General features: G+C 35.1%; 1 pseudogene; it reads right to left on the bottom strand.

Annotated features, from left to right (window-relative positions):
* Positions 1–14,256: 14,256 nt before the first annotated feature.
* Positions 14,257–14,859, bottom strand: LOC149147941 (protein transport protein Sec61 subunit alpha pseudogene; annotated as a pseudogene).
* Between the last annotated feature and the right edge of the window lie 11,590 nt (positions 14,860–26,449).

Below are 26,449 nucleotides of genomic sequence, written 5' to 3'. Positions count from 1 at the left end.
TAGCCTTTGCCAAATTTCTTTAGCGAAAACACACATCTAGTGATGTCCACTAGGATATCTTTTCCTGACAATCATCTTGGAATAAGTGTCCCTTAACGCGGTCTTACTTTTCCTTTATTAACTTTTATTACATGGAAATTTCCACCAGTTTTGTTACACAACCCTCCCCCTTGGCGAAAACCATCCTCGGTGTTAAACCACACCACAACCTCAACAAAACCATTGAAAAGTAAACATGCTACCCATGGAGATTTATAACTTAGCTCATTGCAGTATTTACAATAAAAGACCTACTCAGAAGCAAAACATCATGACAACATGACAAGATAGAAACCATAATAACATGACACACATTCCACTTATTGGAGCATTATAACTTAGCTTGTGGTAGTATTTACATCCATATAAATATACATACATATACCAAAACATCAGAAAAACATATGCCAAAGATATACGAACATCAAACCAAAACTTATTTTCCACAACCAAAAAAAATAAATGAAGGATACAGGGTCAACATTTGATCTTCCATCTCCCATGTAGCTGCTTCAGGCCCAAAGCACTTCCACTACACTTTAAGTTCCTCTATGGCTTTGTCCCTGAGCATGAGATTTTCCCGCTGCAATATTCACTGAGGCTCCAACTAGAACTCTTCTTCTTACTTCATCTACAATACAAACCAATCAATAACATGATAAACTTCTATATACTCTTAAGCAATGAAATGTGGAAAACATCATGAAATTTCGCTGTTGGAGGCAGTGCAAGTCAATATGACATTGGTCCAATCCTCTCAAGGATCTCAAAAGGCTTGCAATATTGTGGTACCAACTCGGCATGTGAACCAATCCTCAAAGAGCTTTTCTTGGGCCTAATGCACAAATACGCATGCTCCCCAACTTGATACTCCTTTAACACCCTATGTTGATCTACATAAATCTTTTATCTAACCTATACTACCTTTAGATTCTTCTTTATAACCTGCATTTCCTACTCCATGTCCACCAGAATATGTGGTCAAATAAGTACCCTATTCACTGGATCACTTCAGTTGATGGGAGCGTTACAACTCCATCCATACAATGCATTGAAAGGACTCATCCTCAATGATTCCTGATAACCATTGTTATATGTGAAGTCAACCAATGGAAGATACTCCTCCCGTTTCCTTTGTTGGTGCATCATGTACATCCTCAACATATCCTCCAAGATCATGTTAACATTTTGTGTCTGTCCATTTTTCTACAGATGATATTTTGTATTGAAGGTGTACTCTATACTCAAGGGTGCAAATAACTCGAAAAATTTTGAAGTAAAATTTTCAACCTTGTCTGACACAATCTTCCTTGGAACATGATGTTGTCTCACTATCTCCCTAATGAACACATGTGCTACCTCACGAACTGAATATGTAGTTTTTATTGGAATGAAGTGAGTTACCTTTCTCAACCCGTTGACCACGTGTTGGCTTCATTTGGGCTAACCCAGGTTCAATCTATACTACACACCAAAAAAAACCTCAATCACTGACCCTTTCGGCAATGACCTGCAAGAAAATCGCACCCTCACCCGAAGATACTATGGGAGGATGTAGAACCAGGTTTTTGTAACCTTGAAGGATATGGATATGTGGTATTATTATGTTTTCTCACTCTTATCATTCATAAATTACTTCACCATATTACATTAATTACATAAACATATCATATAAAGTCATAAACGATCACTATGCTGAAAGTAAAATGCAATTGTAATAACATGCCATGCTATAACCTATAATAAGCAAATATACACATGAAGACACAAAATTACCTTGGCTCACCCTAATTTGGGGCTATGCCCACAAGAACTGTTGCTTATAATAATGAGTCTTCATACAACCATAGTTATTGGCCTACGCACTAAGCTGCAGGAAGTCTGTGCACTCAGCTGTAGGGCCTTTCCTTCGCTACAAAAGTACATATCACAATAATACACCCATAACACTGATCTAGATCATAAATATTATTCTCTCTTTATTATTTCACCCTATATACTATTGCATTGAAAGGTTACACCATCATAATACCATGGTCCCAATACCATGGACTCCCTAAAACATGAAACTATGGCCCAAAATCCTTTAAAAAATCATGCTATTAAAAAAAGGAGGGTCTTCGACCCACCCCGAAGCCCTTATATCATGTGTTATATTCCAACTATTCCACTGTGTGGTCCACTTCACATTTTACTACTCTACTACATGCTTCATTGCAATCTCCACTGCACGCTCTAGTCCACAGAATGTGGATCCTTTTGCCAAAATCTAGGCCAATTTAGGCTGCACCTAACAAGCCCTCAACACTCACATGTGAATCATCCTAAGTCACTTAACTGATTTTACTCTGATCTTCTCTGTGATGCTATTGTAGGCACTGTTGAACTACTACAGAATCTCTGTGACTTGATTCTCTTCGTTTCACACTTCCTCCAATAATTATTCTGTCACATGTTTTGTAGCATTCTGCACCATTGTTGTCTCCCTCTATTGACACTCCCAAAGCTTCTAATCTACCTCGTGGGACAATTTGAGAGCCTCATCCTATGACGGTTGAGTTATCTCTATCAAAACCTTCTCTTCCTTCCTAGGCTCCTCTATCTTCCTGTGGAGGGCATTTCCCTCATTGATCTTGGTGAGCTTCTATGAGACTGGTAAGGTCTTCACAATTTCCCAAATTGCCTCCAGTTGTTTCTACATTTACTCAATATATTCATGTAATTTTCTCACATTTAGATCTTCCTACTATGAAGTCAAAATCTGTAAACTCTCATCCAAAAGTTTCGCATAGTCTATCACTGTTCTGGAGATGCTGGCCATCACAACCTTTAGATTGGTCTCCCTCCTCTCTCTTACTTCCTGCGACGTGGTTGGTTACAACTTCATCTATAACTCATTGATCTGCATTTCATATTTAAATTGTACCACAGAAATTTTCTCCTTGTATCCTTTAACTACAAGGCCAAGCTTCGCGACCTTATCCTCCACTGGCTCTTCTTCTCAGACATCAAGGTATGGAATATCTTTTCATGTTGCTTCAACCAGCTTCTTGATCTTTTGTTACTGCTAAACTACTTGGTTGGTTTCCTGAATTGCCTGGTCGAGCTTCGATTGTATAAAATCTCACTCTCTTTCTACATGAATATTCAACTGTGAGGTGTGTTGTTCACGCAGCTACAACTCCTCTATTGTCTTTAGGTGTAGCATGTGTAATCTCTGCAATGGTACTGCTGCAATGTTCATGTTGAAACTCCTCCATTCTTTAGCCTACTTTTGAACCTCAAAGGAGTCAAACTGTAGAGATTTGATAGGTATCTATGCTATCTGCGTTGTAAGTTTAGGCTCTATTTTCCTTTCTTCTCCAATCATCTCCACTACATGTGTTAGATGTCTAACTGTTTGCGCCAATATTTTGAGTTTTGCATTGCAATCCTATACACCTGTTAGAAGTGTGTCGTAGTGATCTTCTAACTTATTCCATGATTATGTTGTTGCCTCATTAATCTTATCCCCAATGTGATCCAGGTCCCCATCAGTAAGGTCCACTAGTGTGATATCCTATGTCTTGTTGTAATGAGGTTTCCGAATCCATTGCATATATAAACATTTCTATAAACATCTCAAACCCTCTATTGTGGTTCATTATCAAGATATAGGAAGATAAAAAACATTGATCTTGGGAATGTCAAATAAATAGGTGAGTGTTTGGTGTAGAAAGGAATGAGCCGATAGGGTAACCCTAAATTACTAAAAACTAAGTTTGATTATATTAATCTTTATTGAATATAATAAGTATATTATTTTATTGATGTCCTAATATCATGTTTAAATATGGTTAATTTTATATTATATTATTGTTAGATGTTATGTTATATTATATTAATGCTAAAAAATATAATAGAATTAAATTATTTGATTAATATTAATTTCATATTGTTAATTTTATGTTTTATTAATGAGTGATGTTATGTTATATACTATTAAAGCTAAATAAATAATAGAAAATTGGTGTTTTAATTAGTATCTTAATATTATGTCTATACTATTAATTACCTATTGTTTTATAGTATGAAATTATATTATTTCTTTATGTATTGTTAACATACGTTATATGTTAGGTTAGATTGAATATATTATTATGTGAAATAAACTAGTTATGTTTAGGGTAATGAGTTTTAAAAGTAAGTTATATAGATTGTAATTTATCATGGGAAATGAGTTAATATTTTTAAGTATAAATTATAAGTTTTGAGACGGGATGGATTTAGAGGTTAATTTGGGAATCCAATTCTCACTGATTTTCCATCCATCGCCTCTGTTAAGGTTATTGGGATGTTATTGATTTCTAGGGCTTATTTGAATTTTCTATGAAAATAATGGTCAATTTTAGCTATGATGGAGAAATTTTCAATGCAGATATGATGTTTACTATTGTTAGAATGGTAAGCTAGAGCAGAGGTTTTGGAGTGATTATGTTTAATGTCTACAGAGTGTTCTTGGATCCTAATTCTGATGGAATGACCAATTTCCCCAATGCATGGTTTACCACATGAGTAAGGGATCAGATAAACACATTTTTGGCATTTAGGGCCAAGGGGATCTTTGACAGATTTTATGTTGCTAAGAATGGTGTTTATGGGTTTGAAAGTGGAAAAGATGTTCTTTCTTAGGATACTGGCAATCCTATTAGTGGTACCTAGAATGTATGGTAAGATTACCTTTCAAATAGGCACATCTAATGGATGTATTTTTAATAAATTGGTATAATAAACATCAAGCTATTAAGGCCTTCCAAAATGCTAAAAAACCTAAAAATAACAATAAAAATAAAGATAACACTGTTGGAAAGGTAAGCTTACCATACATTCTAGGTAACACTAACATGATTGTCATTCTCCTAAGAAAGAACAACATTGTTTCTACTTTCAAACCCATATACCCATACATTGGAGAAACTGGCCGCTCCATTAGAATTAGGATCCAGGAACACTTTGCGGACATTGAACATAAATGCTCCAAACCCTCTGCTCTAGCTGATCATTCTAACAATAGTAAACATCATATATGCATTAAAAATTCGGGCATCATAGCTAAAATTGACCATTATTTTCACAGAAAAATCAGAGAAGACCTAGAAATCAATAAACATTCGAATAAACTTAGCAGAAATGATGGATGAAAAATTAGTGAGAATTGAATTCCCACATTAACCTCTAAATCCACCCCCTCTCAAAATTTATAATTTATACTTAAAAACATTAATTCATTTCCTATGATTAATCACAATCTATCTAACTTACCTTTAAAACTCATTACCCTAAACATAACTAATTTATTTCACATAATAATAAATTCAATATAACTTAACATATAACATACATTAACCATACATAAAAAAATTGATATAATTTTAATAGAACTTCACTCTATAAAACAATAGGTAAGTAATAATATTAAGATATTAATTAAAACTTTAATTTTCCATTATTTATATAGCTTTAATATCATATAACATAACATCACCCATTAATATAACATAAAAATAGCAATAATAAAACATAATATTAGAATGTTAATACAAATAATATATTCATATTACTAATAAATTTATTTCAAAAAATAACAAAATTTAATCTAACCTATCATATATCATATGTTAACAATACATATAGAATTAATATAATCTGAAATTAAATAATATGAAATTAATATTAATCAAGTAATTTATTTCTATTACAATTTTTAGCATTAATATAATATAATATAATATAAAATTAACAATATTGAAACATGATTTTAGGACATTAATAAAATAATATATTTATTATATTCAATAAAAATTAATATAATCAAACTTACCTTTTAGTAATTTAGGGTTACCATCTCGGCTCATTCCTTTCTACACCAAAGAATCACCTATTGAGTTGACATTCCTGAGATCAATCTTTCTTATCTTTCTATGTCTTGATAATGAACCATAGTAGAGGGTTTGAAACATCGATATTTTTTTTTGCATATGTGATGGATCTAGACCTTCTGCTTCTTCTTGCTCTTCGTGGCAGCTTCGCCCTCTGCCTTCCTCTTTTCAGTGACAACTTGTTTTTTTTCTATCTTTTCAAACTCTTTATTTTGTTCATCACCTTGATAAGGATCCTAGTGACCCTCATCATGTTTCTCCTCTTATTTTGACTCATGTTCATCCTTGTCTTTGTCCTTTCCACTAGCTTCTCCACACTGCGATGTATCCTCCTCTGTTGTGCTATCTTCTCCCTATGTCTCTAGCATAGTCATCCATTATCATGGCCACTATTTTTCTTGTGGGAGGAGATCATCTTATGTCATTAATTATTGCAGGGATTCCATTTCTTCTTTGCGTCCTTGCGAGCCTGTATATACACTTTGTGGAAATTGGCCTTAAACTTCACAACAAAGTTATACTACTCATATAAGTTCGACAAAAGGTGAGGATGTTAATTCACTAACATATGTAAGTCCATATGATATAATACAAATAACATAATGTTCTCTTGTGCTCATGATTCTTTAGTGGTATACCACAGTGAGGCATACCACATGACTTCACAAACATCTGAAGCCACTTGAGAGAACTGTGAATCCTTTGTCTCTCTCCATGGCAGCATCACAATTATTAAAATCAACCACAAATAATGAAATGTGGTACCTTTCTCCTGAACCTCAAGATGTTCATTTAGAAACTCCTGGCATAGATATGTGACCCAATTGTACTAAACCCCATTGTCGCCTTGCGTAGCTAATGAAAACACTTATGTAGGGACTTCATTAGCCCAACACTTTCTCATGATCTTCCCAACAAATATGTTTGCTATTAAGATAACTCCCTTTTCAGTGATTGAATTTAGTCATACCCTCACTTCCCTTTTGTCATTTCGAACTTCTTCATTCTTTCGGCTATGGTGTGGTCCTGATCTTTTCCAACAAATTCTTTTGTGTGATTTCGCCCTTGATATGGTAGTCTTGTAATTCTCCATATGAGAATTTGGTCTATAGGGATACTCTTCCCCAACCATAGGCATCCATCATGCAACAACACGAGAAACTATCTCACATAGGCTATGCTCCCTAGACTTCTGCCAAAGTACGACACATTTAACATGTTTATTAACCCGGACTGTGCTAACCTAGCCACCCACTGCTACATCTCTAACCTCATCACACAACTTTCAAGGTAGTGCACCTGAATTAAGTATATATATGGTGTGAACTATAGCTATTTCTTCTTGTTGTTGAAATCCTAGTCCACGAACTTCAACTACGTATTTTTCACAAGGATTTCTCCATTAAATAGTACTGACTCTAACAATAGGGGTGTGAAGGTGCCATACTTCACATCCCTCAATTCTTTTACTAGTTTTGCATTCAATTTTCTAGGTGGGATATATCATGGTAGAGGTGATGGAAAAGTTTCACCATCTAATTCTGCTTCCACTTTCTCTACTTCTTCCTTGTTATCCCTAACGTGTTCGGTTTCTTGTTGAGGCTCAACATGTTTCTTATCCTATTTCTTCTTCATTCTCTCCTCTTTAGTCAGTTTCTTTCATCGAGATATATGGTGCATGGGTAATGATCCTGCTACGAGTGATGCTGTCGGGAGAATCTTAGATAATGCTTCCATGATTCTAGGGAATCCCATCTTTTGAAATATACAAACAATTTCTTCCGAAGGATTCTCAGACAACATACGATAGCGAAATTTTCTGCAACTTCTCCACAATAGCAACACTTGAATTCTCAATTTAGCAAAGTGCCAAATCTAGATGGGAGGTGGCTTTTTATAAAAGAATTGAATTTATAACCCCATTATTAGCTCATATTTTTTTTAGATTGTTCTCATTAATTGTGTATCTATCCTTATATCTTGTCAATCCATCCTCATAAATGTAACTTTCCACATGTTTTAACATTAACTTTCCATTTTAACGGTCATATTTTTCTGGAATACTTCAACGCATCCCATATTATGGTGAACAATCCTTATTACGATGAAGCTCCTACAACTTTGACATAGTCTAGATTGTAGTGAAGTAACTTCCTATGTCGAAGCTCTTTGAAGTGTAGTTTATAGTCGAGCATCTACTTTCAATTGCAAGTGGTACTACCACTTTTCACCTTTCTTCTTTAGAGAGAATTTGTAGGGCCAGGGTTGTCCTTTGTATAGCTTCAACCTTTTTCCATTTACTCTTCCCTGAATCAATTCTCCATTTAACTTCTCTAATTAAATTGTGCCTCCATTAGTAATATTCTTGATAATATATGGACCCAACCAATGCATCTTGAATTTTCCTAGAAATTTCGCAAATTTATTGTCATAGAGGAGAACAAGGTCTTTCTCTTGCTTTATGTATGTTTTGGTGGAATCCTGCTATAAATTTGTCTTCCTCCAAAGCAAGCAACTGTGCCATTCTTTCTTTCATCATATTAGAGTCTTCCATATCCATAAAAGTTTCCATCCTCAAGCTAGGCAAGATGTATTCCATGGGAATCGCATATTCTTGCCTATAAACTAACCTGAAGGGTGTCTGACCTATCAACTTTCTACATGTTATCCTATAAACCCATAAAATTGCTCAAATTTTATAGTCCTGGTTGTATCTATTCACATTTCATATCTTAGTAAGTGTATTATCCAAAATCTTATTAAAATGTTCTACTATTCCATTGGCTAGAGGGTGATAAGGGGTACTCTGCTAATGATAAACTTGGAACTCCTCAGTCAATGCTTCAATAGTTTTATTTAGGAAGTGTGAACCTTGGTCACTCATCAAAACCTTCGAACATCCAAATCTAGAGGATATGTACTCAAAGATCAACTTCGCAGTAGTCTCTGTAGTGAAATCACTAAATGGTTTTACTTTGGCCCATCCTTTCATGTAATCGGTCGTTGTAATTATGTACCTTGCACCAATATTTTTTGTAGGTGGTTTTAAGGGTCCAACAAAATCAATGGCCCACTTATCAAAGGCCTTAAATGTAACTTGTGGTCCTAATGGAATTTCATCTCTTCTTGAAGTCTTTACTATTCTTTGGCACACATCACATGCTCGGCAATACTCTATTGCATCTTTGTGTCCTGTAGGCCACCACAATTCTGGTCTCAAAATATTCTGCACAATAGTTTTTCCTGCCTAGTGTCCACCAGTTGTGCCTCCACTTGCCTCTACTAGAATCATCTATATTTCATGTTGAACAAAATATCTATGCACTATCTGATCTGGTCACATATTATATAAATTCCCTTCTATTAATGAAAAGTTAGCTACCTTAACCACTAATTATTTCTTTCTATGTGTAGTATACTACAAAGAATCCATTCATGTGGTCACAAATTGATCGATATCTATGAAATGGTCATATGCAACTCTGATTGCAAATACCTTCATATCATGGAGATTATCCTCTATTCTGGTTGGTTCTTCTCCTGTTTTCAATCTTGACAATGTAGGTTTTAATCCCATATAGAAATTACCTGCATACGAATTCTAAAACACAAAAAAATAAACAATGCAAGAGCATAACACATGAAACACATATACACAGAGATTTTCCCACTGGATCCCAAAACTGGGACTACCAACTTGATTTTTCATTATGTTCCTTTCAATGTTACAATACATATTTATACATGTCAAAGCATCCAATACCATGGACTGAAAACCATCGCGTCCAAAACCAAGGACTAAAAAACCATAGGTAGGTTTGCCCAACCTAATATAGGGTCCAAAAAAAAAAATTCCCAGGGTGTTGCCCTAGACCCCATAGAGGAGAGCTACCTGCCCCCCTCAAACCCCACTGTGCCGCCCCCAGCTACGCAATCAGTATAATGAAGGGGGGGGGGGCTCCACCCCCACTCTAACCCCCTGGTTCACTACGTGGGTTAGTCGTGGAAATAATATAACACAACCCAACATTCTCCCACTTGTTCTTTTCTTTCCAAAGGGGGCCACATGAGAGCTTTGTTCTTTTTCCAGCCCTGAAATCCCCAATATTTCTCTACACTAGGAGAACTTCTCAGAGCTCACAGATTTTGTCAATGCATCTGTAGTATTCTTCAAAGTGTCCACCTTTACCAGCAACACCTTTTTGTCTTCTATGATATCCCTCACAAAGTGATACTGAACATCAATGTGCTTTGTCTTTGAATGATAAGCAAGGTTCTTTTCCAAGAAAATTGCACTTTCGCTATCACAGTCTATCCTTATAGCTCCTTGTACTAACCCCATACTTGAACACAATCTCTACAACCAAACTGCTTCCTTGCTTGCATGAGTGGCTGCCATGTATTCTACCTCTGTAGTTGATAGTCACACCACAGATTGTTTCTTACTCATCCAACTGAATGCACCTCCAAATAGGTTAAACACATACCCACTTGTAGATCTTCTTTGATCCAAATCTCCAGCCCAGTCTACATCAACAAAGCCATGTATATCCAAAACTTTATCCAATCCTAGTCTTCCTTAGTAGCGCAAACCATAATCACCAGTGCCACGGAAATAGCTAAAAACTTGCTTCACTGTTTTCCACTTCTCCTTCCCTGGTTTTGACATAAACCTACTCAATACTTGTTTGGTCTAAAATGCGGATGCAAATTAGAGTTTAATTTAATGTCAACCCGGGAAGGTAAACTTAGAAGTGCTTATCTAAAATATATATATCTAGAAAGGTTCCTAATTTGTCCAAGATCTTAAATTCCCCTTACAAGAACATATTCATTAAGATCTCTTTCAATAACTAATCAAACCTAGATCTAACAATTATTTGAGATCTACGATTCTCTTACAAGAACATATTCTACAAGATCTCTTCCAAAACTAGATCATCTAATAAGAACTTAAAAGCTGAAATGAAGTAAACCTAGATCTAATCATTGTATGAGATCTTATGGTTCTTTTACAAAAACAATTTCAAATAAGATCCTTCCAATCTTGGAACATTTAATAAAACTTGAAAGCTGAAATCAAACAAAAAAACATAAAACAAATTATACCTAAAATAAGCAAATAAGCATGCAAGTGAGGCCATGGGGGCCCTCCATAACTCCACAATCACACCACTTCAATGGAGACTCAAATGTAGAATCAAAATTGAAGTATGATCCTTTATTCCAAAATCTCCATTACAAACCAATTCTAAGAATACAACTCTAAGCTTCTAAGATTACGTACTCCAAAATTCTAAGATTACAAAAACTTCAAGATCCTAATATTACAAAAACTTCAACATTACAAAACTTCAACAATCTAAGATTACAAATGGAGTAGATTGTACTCCTATTTATACAATGGGATGAGTAACAAACTCATAATGATCATCCACTAATCTCTCTTTTAGTTCCATACATCTCTCAACCATCTAGACACATAACCCCCTTTTGTGCTTGATCTTCTCCATGAGATCATAATTTTCTCCATGAGGTTTATCTCTTCAAATTCGAATTTGATCCTTCAAGGCCACATAAAGGTGTCTTCGAAGCTTCCTTGGCACCTACACATGTGACAAGAACAACCCACTTTCCATATATAAAGTAAAATATATTATTTTCTAATATTTAATCAAGAATTTCTCTCAAAAATGCTTAAAAATAAATAATATTTGGAAAATATAAATGAAACCCAGTACTGGTGAATAATAGGGAAAATGGAGTGACAAGGTGGTGAATAGTGAGTGATAGAATGGAAGCATAGGTGAAAAATGTATGGTAATGAGTGATATTTGCATGACATTTTGAAACCCCAACATACTCCCCAACTGAAACACTTGCATGTCCTCATGCAAGCTACTACAATGACTTATTTGATTTGATTCTTAGATGAGCTTCCTTTTACAAGATGTTTGGTTCTTGTGTAACAAACATATTTCAATCGTCGACTTCCTTTTAACTTTGCACATCTTTGGATAACTTTTTATTTTTGCAAAGCATTTACATATTTTAATGATTGGTTCTTGTGTTACAATCATTATTTACTTTGTTAAGATCTCTTTTTAATGATTGGTTCTTGTGTTTACAATCATTATTTACTTTATTGAGATCAATCATTTTAAGAAGTCATTTAATATGCTCATCATTTTGTAATAGTTTTTATTGTGGGAAGACTATGTGGGTTAAGTTGTAATATGAATGAGGTAAAAAATGAAGTGTGAAATTCCCCCCTCCCCAACTGATGGTTTTGGCAATTTCTAATGAGAAAGGGAGTAGTGAAATAGTGGAATATTTTCCAAATATCATCATTTTAGCATCTAAAATGAATTTCAATATTAAAGGTTAGAAAACATCATACCATACTTACCTACAAAGTGGATGAATCATGCATGTTCAGCTGCTACAATTCTGATATGAAGCTTCTTCTGCAAGTTGTGGATGAAAGATGGATCTATATTGTCGTATCTAATACTGGATAGCCTAATGAATCTGATGAGTCTGCTGAATATGGCTGAAAATCTATAAGGCTTGGAAGGTATACAAAATATATAAGTTACATTTTCCTCCCCCCAACCTTATTTATTGACTTGTCCTCAAGTCATAACAAACTGAAAAATAATGAAAGGAAATCTGCTTCATCTGCTACAAATTATGGGTCTTCAAGTCTTCAACGGTCGATGGCACAAATATTACTATGTGATTAAATGTGCTGGTGTCGAACATAGTAAGAAATTGTTGACTTAGTGGCCGTTAATGAATGCCACTAGCCAACACGAGAGCTCCTACCATTGATTCCAATGGGAGTCAAGATGCCTAACACATCTTTGTAGGTACGAATGAGTTTGTTGTGGTTAAGTCATGTACAAGATCCAATGAACAAGGGATATTAATGTACTCCCATTGTTCATTGGCAAGATTACTTGTGATTAAGGCATGCAAGTCTCTAGGTGTTTTTAGAAATATAATTAGACTCTATGACTTTGACTCAATGATATACATAGAAGCAGTGTGTTATTGGTGGAAATGAAAGGGAATGGTAATGACGTGGGGAATGACAATAAGCTTGTAAGGAATGGATGTAAGAAAATGCATGGTGTATGAATAAATACTCTTGTTGTGAATAATGGAAATGTATGCTTTATGGATTGACAATTGGTGGAAAAATCTTTTGCAAAAAGGGAGTTGCAAATTAATGGTTGTGGACATGGATTTGTCTTTAGAATTTTTCATGAATTTAGTCATTTGAAGAGCAATTGTGCGCACAATGTAATCTCCTCAACGAATACTTGATTATCCTGTAACCTGTAAAAGAAACTTAGTACAAAGAAAACATAAGCGTGCTCTAGAAGAAATGGCCAATTCCTTCATGATTCTTACGCAAAAATTTCGTACCAAATAAAACATATTAAGGACAATCAAATTGTTGAAATTGACTCAATCATGATTTTAATATCATTCCATGCTTAAAAATAACCATGAAAAGTAATACTCCCTGTTTGTGTCAAATGAAATATGCTCGACAAAAAGATTAGCATTAGAAAAATCTATTTTATTCTGCATATTAGTATGTCATATAAAAGCGTTCAACAAAAATAGGTTATGAGTTTAATGCCAACTTGAAGCTATCGAAACAAGATAATCATCATCAATAGAATTCTCCAAATAAATCATTCCTCAAAATTTGTTTCCAATTGTTCCATTTTTTTTATTTTCAAACCTGCATGAATTTGTGGAAAAAAAATTTATTTTTTATTTTTTATCTTTTATTTATCTTTTAAATTAAAAAAAAAAAACAAAAAAAGTGAAATTCATATTTTTTTATTTTTTATTTTTAAACTTTTTTTTTTTTTTTTTAATTTGTTATTTATTTTGAGTTAGTTTTTTTTTTTTTAATAAAGAAATCAACAAAAACAAATTCTATTAAAAAATAATAAAGAAAATTTATAAAAATAAACTAACACTAAAATGAATTTTCTTCTAATATCCCTAAAAACACACACAAAATCCTCTAGAATCAATGAAAAATATGGCTTCTTGTTTAGAAAATCAAGAGAAGATAATGCAAATGCCAAATCTCTCCAAGATAAGTCAAACCCAATTTTTTATCACTTAATTGAATATAGAGGAGGCATTTTAGTCAGGCAAATGGAGTTGTGACTAGAGCTCTGTGTATTCGTTGGTGGCACATGCGTTTGATGACATTATAATTACATGTATCTCCTTCAAACCCTTGATTTCCTTTAGTCCCTTGAAGAGATCATAGCCTGTTAGTTTTGAACTTCACTGGATTAGTATCAATGAATAATGAAATGCCAGATCCCAATCCATAACCCTTTTGGAGTAACTCGTCCAAACATATCACAATTATACCTGCGAAAAAGATCTGGACAATAATGAGGATGGCATTGCCAACTCCGAGGTCCCGGATGTCACCATACATTCCAGACAACACGTATGCAACTACTTCACCTATTGTGATGAGGACACCGAGTAACTTCTGAGCCCCATTAAGAAGAGCCCGATCTTCACGAACACTGTTATCCACCTCAATTATCTTGGATCCTGCTAAAAGCTGCATTACTAGGCCCGAAGTAACGATTGGGGTAATACCAAGCTCCATAACAGTTCCACGATTAGAGGCCAGAATTACATGCATCCAGTAGAATGGATCTGCCCCAGTTGCTGAATGTATGCCATATAGGGGCAACTGACTGCATACTAAAAAGATAAAAAGCGAGATTACAGTGTACAGAACCTTCTCTCTGAAGGGCACTTTTCTTTCAGCTGTCTGGACCTCGGGCAAGATTGACAGAAACGGCCTCACTAGATGAAGCACCTGAAACCTGCCACCACTTGGCATTTTTTCTTCTCGGAAGAGAAACCCAAGATATCAAGCTTACAAATATAGCTCAAGAAAACTCCAGATCTGTTGTCGGAGATCGCCGATATGCACTGATTTCACCTTAAAATTAAGTGTGAACACTCCTAAAACCATTACACATTCAGAATTAAGTGTGAAGCCCCTTAAAAACTTGAAATGTTAAGGGCAGAACCATGGATCGAAACCAAACATGGATGCGCAGGCCAAGGGTTTCTGACCTGTAGGGAGCCCAGATGCAGAGAATTTTGTCTGTCCTGCCTTCCGCCAAGTAATAAAAATTAAGATTTCCATTCCATCACAAAATGATAACTGCTCTTCTCCGTTTCCCTAACCACTAAAGAATTGATTCATAACTGTCACTGATTCTTCTCTTCTTCTAATCAATTTTTTAATTGTTTTGTGTTTTATTTGTAGTGTTTTTATTTTTTATAAAAAAATAAAAAAATTGTTTTTAATGTCTTGCATGTTAATGTTTGTTTTTCTTTTCTTTTCATTGATGTGTTGTTTTTGTTGTTATGTTTTGAATTTATTTATTTGTTTTATTATGTTGAATTGTCATATTTGGTTGTGAGTTTTTAAAGAAATCTTAAGAAAATAAATAAATAAATTGAATCCTATCTAAAATTAAAAACTAAATTTTATCTAAAAAAAATTTAAGATGATTTTTTGCTCATGCAGATCAATTTTCCAACAAAAGTATTTTTATTGGAATAAATCAATAGATTTTTTTATCTTCATGATCGAGAGCATACTAATATCTTGATTTATTTTTATTTATGCAGGTTAGTGTGGATGGATAAAACATTATTAAGATCTGGAACAAAACCTTGCATTATCTATACTCTTTCTGCAATGTCGCGGGGGAATTTAGACTCTCGGAAGACAAATCTTTCCGATAATCAGGCTCCTGGCTCACCCGTGATACAGAAACAAGACATAGAAATGCAAATATGAAACAACTCTTTTTATTCATGATGATATTTTTAAAAAACAAGATTAAAAGAAAACTCTTCAAGGAAATTCTACGATGAAATTCTACGGCGAAATTCTACGAGATCTCGATTTATTTTTATTTTTAATTTCTTCTACATTAACTTGAAAAATGTTTTATTTTCTAAGTAAAAGCATGCTTCCAGTGAAGCCATCTATGGATTAAAAGTTCGAACATGCTCACATCAAGATTTAAAAATTATACGTTATGTTTTACAAGTATGTGAGAATCTTGTCTTAGAGTTGGCTCAAGGTGATTGTCCTTGCTCTCCAAGAGGTACTTGTTCAACATTGTCAAAGCCCTCATCCATAGATGGATTAGTGAGAAATGGGGGGTTTAAAATAAAAACTGAATTAACTATGTGCGAAAATAAAAATGCTCCAAACTTTGAACTCCTTTATGAACCTACTGTCACCAAGTTCCACAAATTAGTCCATAAAAACAAATGCATAAAATAATTACTAAATCCTTCTAGTTGCACTTCCCCAGCAACGGCGCCAAAATGTTTGGTCTAAAATGTGGATGCAAATTAGAGTTTAATCTAATGTCAACCCGGGAAGGTAAACTTAGAAGTGCTTATCTAAAATATATAGATCTAGAAAGATTCCTAATTTGTCCAAGATCTTAAAGTCCCCTTACAAGAACATATTCATTAAGATCTCTTTCAATAACTAATCAAACCTAGATCTAACAATTTTTTGAGATCTATGATTCTCTTACAAGAACATATACAAGATCTCTTCCAAAATTAGATCATCTAATAAGAAATTAAGAGCTGAAATGAAGTAAACCTAGATCTAATCATTGTATGAGATCTTATGGTTCTTTTACAAAAACACTTTCAAATAAGATCCTTCCAATCTTAGAACATTTAATAAAACTTGAAAGCTGAAATCAAACAAAAAAACATAAAACAAATTATACCTAAAATAAGCAAATAAGCATGCAAGTGAGGCCATGGGGGCCCTCCATAACTCCACAAGCACACCACTTCAATGGAGACTCAAATGTAGAAGCAAAATTGAAGTATGATCCTTTATTCCAAAATCTCCATTACAAACCAACTCTAAGATTACAACTCTAAGTTTCTAAGATTACATACTCCAAAATTCTAAGATTACAAAAACTTCAAGATTCTAATATTACAAAAACTTCAACATCTAAGATTTACAAAAACTTCAACATTACAGAACTTCAACAATCTAAGATTACAAATGGAGGAGATTTTACTCCTATTTATACAATGGGATGAGTAACAAACTCATAATGATCATCCACTAATCTCTCTTTTAGTTCCATACATCTCTCAACCATTTAGACACATAACCCCCTTTTGTCCTTGATCTTCTCCATGAGATCATAATCTTCTCCATGAGTTTTATCTCTTCAAATTCGAATTTGATCCTTCAAGGCCACATAAAGGTGTCTTGGAAGCTTCCTTGGCACCTACACATGTGACAAAAAGAACCCACTTTCCATATATAAAGTAAAATATATTATTTTCTAATATTATTCAAGAATTTCTCTCAAAAATGCTTAAAACTAAATAATATTTGGAAAATATAAATGAGACCCCTTAATGGTGAATAATATGGAAAATGGAGTGACAAGGTGGTGAATAGTGAGTGAGAGAATGGAAGCATAGGTGAAAATGTATGGTAATGAGTGATATTTGCATGACATTTTGAAACCCCAACAATTCTCCCACTACATGTGCAATGTCTGGTCTAGTACAGACCATTGCATACATCAGGCTACTGACTGCACTTGCATATGGAACACGAGACATATCCTCTTCCTCTTCTTGTGTCTTGGGACACTCTTCAACGAATAACTTTACACCTACAGGAATAGGAACCTTCACCGGTTTACTATCCTACATATTAAACCTCTATAGTATTGTCTCGACATACTTGCTTTGGTTTAACCAGAGCTTCCTCTTTTCCTTGATCTCTTTTAACTTCAATTCCCAAAATATAGTTTGTAGCACCAAGATATTTCATGTAGAATTTGGAGGACAATTGGGTCTTCAAATCCTGGATAATTTCTTTCTCATTTCCAACTAGCAACATATCATCCACATACAAGACCAAATAAATAACACGGTCACTAATTAATTTAAAATATAGACAGTGATCTACTTTGGTTTTGCTAAAGCCAAGTCCCCTTATAAATGTATCAAATTTCTTATATCACATATTTGGTGATTGTTTTAACCCATACAGAGACTTCTTTAACTTGCATACCAGTTCTTTCTTACCCTTCACTGCAAAGCCTTCAGGTTGCTTCATGTAGATCTCCTCTTCCAGATCCCCATGAAGAAATGTTGTCTTCACATCCATTTGTTCTACCTCAAAATAAAAAACAACAGCAACAGATAAAAGTAATCTAATAGAATTTACCTCGGCAACAGGAGAAAAAATATCACAAAAATCAATTCACGACACCTAGGAATAACCTTTTGCTACCAACCAAGCTTTGTATTTATCCACCTTTCCTTCTGCATTTGTCTTCTTCTTGAACAACCATTTGCCACCAATGGGTTTCCTTCCAGCCAGCAACTCCACTAGATCCCAAGCCTCATTTTTGTGTAAAGATTCCATTTCATTAACCATGGCCTCTTTCGAGAGCTTTCCATCCTCTGAATCTACTGCTTCCTTCACAGTTCTGGGATCATCATCAGTAATAGATAAAGAAAAATTTGAATAGAAAGCAGATGGACTATACCTTTCTGGCTGCCTTCTTTCTCAAACTGATCTTCTTACACCCAAAGTTTGTGGCTCTTCATCTTCTGATTCCTCCTCTGCTGTAGAGTCATATTCTTCCTCCTTTAGCTAAAACTCTATCTTCTCAGGTTCCTTTGGTTGGACTTCATGTTTAATAACATCTTTCACCTCTCTAAACACCACATCTCAGCTATACACAACCTTCCTTGTTGCTGGGTTCCAAAGCTTATAACCCTTTAAACCATCATTATACCCAATAAAGATGCACTTTTCAGATTTACTATCCAACATGGTTCGTTTCTCCTTTGGAACATGTATATATGCATCACATCCAAATACCCTAAAATGTGAAAGAGAGGATTTCTTACTAGTCCATACCTCTTGTGGAGCTTTATCCTCCAACATAGATGAAGCTGATCTGTTGACCAGATAACATGTTGTCTCCATCGCCTCTATCAAGAATTCTTATCCTAACCCGGCACCACTGAGCATGCTTCTTGCCCTTTCCATCAACATCTTGTTCATTCTTTCTGCAACTCCATTTTGTTGAGGTGTATATGGAGTAGTCTTTTGTCGTGCTATACCACACTTCTTATAGAATTCTTCAAATTCCTTACTGCAAAACTATCCACCGTTATCTGTCCTCAACACCTTTATCTTCTTCTCTGTCTAGTTTTCCACCAGAGCCTTAAATTATTTAAACTTGTCAAAGACTTCATATTTCTTCTTAAGGAAATATATCCATGTATTCCTTGAGAAGTCATCTATAAATGATACATAGTACACAGACTTACCCAGTGATGGAACCTTCACAGGTCCAAACACATCACTGTGCACAAGATATCTATTTTACCATCTTACCAATAGAGGGGAAACTCACCCGATTCTACTTCCAATATACACAATTTTCACAGAAGACAAAATCCAGAGAGCTATTACTCATACATTCTACCATACCTTTACCATGAAGTACTCGAAGGCCCTTATCTCCAATATGTCCAAGCCTTTGATGCCACAACATGGTCTTCTCTCCAGAGACCACTATATTTTCTGCTCCACTTTTAGGAACCACAGAACTGTTGCACCCATCAACAACAATGCTACCTTGTAGCTTGTATAGAGTTCCAGTTCAAACTGCTTGCATAAATACCAGTTCTCCTCGAACCATCTTGCAGATATCCTTCTCAAACACTATTTTTACACCTGCAACATCCAACTTGCTTACAAAAATCAGATCTCTCGCTAATGTAGGAATATGCAGAACACCTGAAAGTATTCTAACCCTTCCACCTTGCAACTTCAACTTTACTTTTCCACGACCAACGATTCTAGCCTTCCTATCATCCCTTAAGAAGACATCACCACCATCATATTTATCATACTCGCAGAACAACTCTCTATGGGGAGTGAAGTGAAAGGATTCACCTGAGTCAATCAACCATGCCTCATGATCTACATGTGTACTTGAAGAAGCCAAGTACACATCCCCACCTTCATCTGAGGTGGTTTTCACCTCTATAGAAGAAGCATCATCAGATCCCTTTCCTTTGTCAGGAGCTTTAGATTTACAGTCCCTTTTGTAGTGTCCTTCCTTTCTGCATTGCCAACACACGACCATTATAGGTTTTCCTAGAGATTTATATCTCCCTCTAGATTTAGATCCCCCACTCGATGAATTATTTTTGTTTATATTCTAATACCATCCTCGTACATCACCATTCTGGCTCTACATATTTTTCCGTCTCATCTCCTCCATCAGCAAGGATGAGACTATTTCATCAAACTGCAAGGTAATTACATTGATACCTATTGCAATAACCAGACTATCCCACGAATCTAGTATAGAGCACAACAAACTAATGGACTTATCTTCATCTAAAATTTTAATATCAAAAAACGCTAACTGACTTACCACAGTATTAAATGCATTCAGATGCTCTATCACCGAGTCTCCATCTTTCATCCTTAGGTTAAATAAAATTTTTTGTAGGAACATTTTATTCACCAGAGACTTAGATTGGTATAAAGTCCCTAATTTTTCCCACAAAGCCTTCGTTGTAGCTTCCCTTGATACATTCAGCAATACTGAATATGAGACACACAATCGTATTATGCTCTTTACCTTTTGATCCAACTTCTTCCATTCTTCATCTAACACTCCCGTTGGTTTAGTACCTGGATCTACTGCAATCCACTGATCTTTATCCACCAACAGATCCTCCATCTTGAGTTTCCACAACTCAAAACTCTGACCATTAAATTTCTCGATCTCTATCTTTCCACTACTCGCCATCTTCTTTCACCACCAGAATCGATCTCGCAGATATCCCACTGAACAGGGTCTACCACAGTCCCGAGCGAAACCCCTCAGCAATAAAAGCATCCCCTTGAAGCCAAAACAACTCCAATACCAAATGTAGGTTTTCACCTCGTACCAAAATTACCTACATACGAATTATAAAACACTGAAAAATAAACTATGCGAGAGCATAACACATAAAACACATATACACAGAGACTTTCCCAATGGATCCCAAAACTAGGACTAGCAGCTTGATTTTTCATTATGTTCCTTTCAATGTCACACTACATATTTATACATGTTGAAGCATCCAATACCATGGGCTGAAAACCATCACGTCCAAAAGCATGGACCAAAAAACCATAGGTAGGTTTGCCCAACCTAATATAGGGTCCAATTTTTTTTTTCCCGAGGCGCTGCCCCAGACCTCGTAAAGGGGGGCTACCCGCCCCCCCTCAAACCCCCTGAACAGGGAGGGGGGGTGTTGTTCCCCCTGTGACCCCTCCACTACGCAATCGATGTAACGAAGGGGGGGCTATGCCCCCCCTCTAATCCCTCGATTCATTACGTGGGTTAGTCATGGAAAGAATATAGCACAACCCAACATTCTCCCACTTGTTGCTTTCTTTCCACATGGGGCCACATTCAGTCTCCCTAGTTTAACAATGATCTCAAAGTCATATTCCTAGAATAATCGTAACAATCTGCAAATATTTCCTCCTAAGACAAACTTATTAACTAAATACTTCAGTACAGAATGATCTGTAGACATTTTAAAGTGTGATCCCAACAAATAGTGTCTAAACTTGTGCAAAAAATACACCATGGCTAGTCCTGCCCTTTATATAGTGGTGTAATTATATTCTTCTTTTGATAAATTTCTACTTACAAAGGCTATAGGATGATCAATCTCCCCTACACTAGGTTGTGCCAGTACCACTCCCAAATCTATACAAGAGGCATCCACATGGGCATGGAATTCTTTATTCCAATCAAGGAACACTAGTATAGGTGAAACAACCATTTTTTCTTTCACTATTTCGAGGCTCTTCTGACATTGTTCATTCCATTGAAAAGTTACATCCTTGTTCAACAATTTCTCCATAGGAGCAGTAATCTGAGCATACCCCTTGATGAACTTCATGTAATACCCTGTATGTCCCAATTTAATGTGAAGCTATCTTACTATCTTAGGTGGAGGAAAGTTCAAAATGAAGAAATATTAGTAGGGTCCACCATTAGTCCTTGTTTACAGACAATATGTCCCAACAATATGCCAAAAGGTACACAAAATATGCACTTCTTTAATTTCAAAGAGATTTGATATTATCTACATGTTTCATGCATAAGTATTAGACTTCCAACATATTTTCTCAATAATCCAAAAATTTTGTCTAATCATTTTACCTCCAAAAACTTCTGCATATATTCCTTAAAATTTGCGACAACCACCCTAGAAAATGTAGCAGGGGTATTTTTCAATCCAAAAGGAATTACTGTGTATTGATATGAGCCGCATTTTGTAGAAAATGTGGTCTTATGATGGTCTTCATGTGCAATACTAATATGATGATAACCTGAGAATCCATCTATAAATGAGTAAGCTTATTGACCTCCTACATTTTCTAGAACTTCATTTGTGAAATGGCTAGGGAAGGGATCATGTAAACATGCATCATTCAAATTTATCAGATCAACATAGATCCTAATTTCTCCTTGAGTATTCTTCTCTTGCACCACCATAGGACTCACTGATTCTCATTCTTCTATTGGTTCAATAATTTCTGTTGATATCATCTTATTAAGTTCTATCTTTACTTTCTCCTTATAATTTAGGTTCAACCTGTGAGGTATTTGTTTAAATAGCTCCACATTAGGTTTAAGGGGAATCTTCATGACTCTTATATCTCCTATTATACCCTTCATCTCCTAAAAGTTAGTGGGGAACAATTATTGATATTCATGAAATAAATATGTAACTTTACTGACTGCTTCTTCATCCGAGTAGTCTCCTATTCTTGCAAACTTGGGCTCCTTTTCTAATCCTATGTTCACCTTCTTGGTCTTCAGTGGCTTTGTTATGTTCGGTATCTCTGGCTCATGTCCAGTTACTTCATGGTATCCTTCTGATCCTTCTATTTCGATGTCATGAGGATCTTCTTCTCCATCTACAGTGAGGTTATAACACTCCAGTGGATTTTCTATCTGCGCAACCCAATCAGGTTATTTCCATGTCAGTTAGGTTACATTCTCAATAATATTCTTCTTAACTATGTGAAGGGAAAAATATATGTATGGAGAATCATCCTAAAAACTGAATTTTAATGTGAAGTTGTGAACCATGTCTTCCCAGTTTAATGTACCATGTCGAAGCTGTGTTTCTAGGTACCAGTTCTTAGGTATTGTCTCTAATGTATGAATGAATCCATACACCCTTTCTTGCTGTGGAATCTTCTTCCATGTTCTAGTGCATAGATGGATATGATTCCTAGGATTATTTTCACCATCATATTTTTATCTCTATGTTTTTATCTATTTGTCCAAACTTTATCCACATCAATATTCAACATTCTTGACAACCTCTTATATTCTTCATTTGTGCATTCCACCATCTAGGAGGGGTGGATTTTAGGGCTATATCCAAGATTGGAAACCTTTGATTTTCTAGAACTTGTGCTTCATAATCATTAAAAAAATTATTTACATCACCTAAGCCATCATAAGAAGGTAGGTTACTGTTGAAGGCTCGAAAACCATTGCCTCAACAAGGGGGATAACCACCCACTCCAGACCTTGGGACAACTCCTTTTCTATTTGGAATAGTCGCTCCAATTGGGGATGATGGGACCAGTTTCCCAATCTATTTTTATGCTTGTGCTAACGGAATGATGTTTTGAGATTTTTGGGGTAATACTTAGCCTCAAACTAATCTAATTTAACTAATAATCATGTGCAGTTTTTCCTAATCAAAAATATTTATCTAACTATAACTATCCTGGGAGTAACATGATCTATGCGATCTAAAATGATGTCTGAAATAAATTGATAATAAAGATCATTCAATTGCGATAAGAAGTGAATCCGTTTAGCAATGATTATTTCATATAAAAAGTTATCCGAAATGATATGAGAGATATATCGCATAAAAATCATTCATGTATTCAACATAAACTATAAATCATCATCATACAATAGTGCAGTAATGGCAATAAAAAATTCAAACTTTCATACATAAATAACTTGAAGATAATGTATTGCTCGATGCATAAGTAGAAAGAATTAAGAGATAAAAGTACCATTTATAATACATTCTACTTATGTGCTCTAGCAATATTGATCTACTTTCAAATCATCCAACATCATCTAAGAGTACATAAGTGCAATTTTAGTAGAAGATGTCAATTTCAAATAGAAAATAAATCTTGTTCCATTAATTTCACCAGAACATCCTCAAACGGATAGAAGCGCATGTTCTGAAGAATGTTTCTGATAAAATTTCTAGACCCCTATCTAAATGCATAAGAGGGGTTTAAATACTAACTTATGAAATTAAAAATAGATTATTACAAAAAAATTTGAGGAGGTTTAACCGACCTGCCTCAATTTAAGCAAAATAAAACAAAAATAGAGATGTGCATAATGACTAATCCTGCATTCTATCTTTCAGATCGCAAATATCTAGCATGGTCTTGAGGAGTGTAGGTTTGTCGACCTCAGTTTTCAGTTGTCCTATAAACACAAAATTGATGAGCAGTGGCACCATTTTCTCTATAGAAACAATTAGGCATCTTAGGGTCATTGACTGGCTGTGTGGTTTTACCAGATATTGCCAATAGGCCTCCCAGTTTAACCTGGTCACTTGCCTAATCGCTTCTGCTCTTTCTTCTACTACTTATTTCCACTGTAATTCAAGATGTTTTTCATTCAGAAGGAAACTATGGGTGGTCTTTGCCACAAGATTAGTACTATGAAAATTTTCATTTACACTTTCAATGACATTGCTTGCTACTGCTGCTGCATCTTGTGTTTCCTGTTCTGCCTCTTTGAGCTGAGAACCCCAACTTACAAATAAGATGTCCTTATGTGATTCATCCAGTTTGGGCATGTCGGCTCTTCTCCCATTTTTAGATTTTTTCCAAGTTATGAAATCTGAAACCTTTTTAATAATTTCATCATATTCAAGTCACATTTCCACAACTTGGCTTGTTAACTTTTCTCTTATTTTGTAGTAAGAGTTCCACTACGAGATTTTTTGGCATAACAATTCTTTTTTGTGTGCGAGCCGGGAGATGAGGCTAAGTGCTTCTGTGACAAAATGATCAATCTTTGGGTCATCCTTATGCAAATATGTTATGCTCTATATCTATGCCTCCTTATCTGCCAAGGTAGTTTGATTTTCTATTTACATTTGTTAGAGCTCCTATTGTAGCTTAGCCAATTGTATTTTTGCTTGTTCGTTGGTTTTGGTTTGTTGTTACTACTGTTCTAGTGACAAAATTTTGTGTTCTTTTTCTTTAAGCAACAATTGTACCTTTGTTTCTTTTTCAATGGTTGTCGTAGCATATGTACCTGTGAATGGCGAGAGCCTGGTGAGGTTGGCTGATGGGTCAGTGCATGAGCCTTTCTAGAGGACATCCATCGGCTCATTGTCTGGAGTGGTAGCAGTGGTGGATTCCAATTTTCTTTTCTTTCTCTGTCTCTTAACAATGGCCTTGTGTTGTGAGCTGTAAAATACACCAATAGGGGGAATTTATTCTATTCTCAAAACAATCTCAGAGGTGGGGGTAACAAGAATGTGTTCTATTTCTTGAGTATTCACAGTTCCCCGTGTTATAATTTCCAGAGTTGTTTCCTGATGTGCCATTTGTGTCTCCGATGCTTGTTCCTCTGTGTTGAGTTTTTCGTTGAAATTATCCCACCCCTTTTCTAAATAATTATCTGAGGCTCTATTAGCTATATAGAGGGAGTATAGGTTTCAGTCTACTTGACGGTCGAAGTCTGTTCATTTTTCTTTTCTGCAAACTTGGCTATATCATGGATTGATTCCCTGCTCTTGCTTTTCCTATTTTCTGAAGACTTTTTAGATCCCTTGGCAGAATTGTCTCAGGATTCCTTTCCATAATTAGTTTTATACTTTTCCTTAGATTCACCATGTATGCTTACACTGGGAGTGCGCTCCCTTATTGGTTCAATTATCAATTGGTCCAATGGGACCTTTGATAATCTCTTTTCTTTGTATCTATAAAATGCTTCAAGACCCTCTTGATCTAAAAGTATCTGTGTCATACGCTTCACTTCTTTGAAGGTATTCTTCTTTAAGAAAACATCATCAAATGAGCCCTTCTCATTGCTGAATATCTTTATTTTGACCATAGTGTTAAAATCCTTGACAATACCGAATGGATCGTATTGTCTTCTGGGGAACTTAGGTAATCATAGAGAAAACATATTATATACTTCCCTAAATGCATGTCTAGGTCATGTAATGAAAACACTCCACATGACATAGGAAATTGAGACCAAATGGCCTTTTTTGACTCCTTCAATGTT

This window comes from Pinus tabuliformis, chromosome 9 (genome assembly GCF_031772625.1).
Source record: "Pinus tabuliformis cultivar Carrire ecotype Pingquan chromosome 9, CPIR1, whole genome shotgun sequence".
Classification (NCBI taxonomy): Eukaryota; Viridiplantae; Streptophyta; class Pinopsida; order Pinales; family Pinaceae; genus Pinus; species Pinus tabuliformis.
This window is presented reverse-complemented; position numbering and strand designations above follow the sequence as displayed.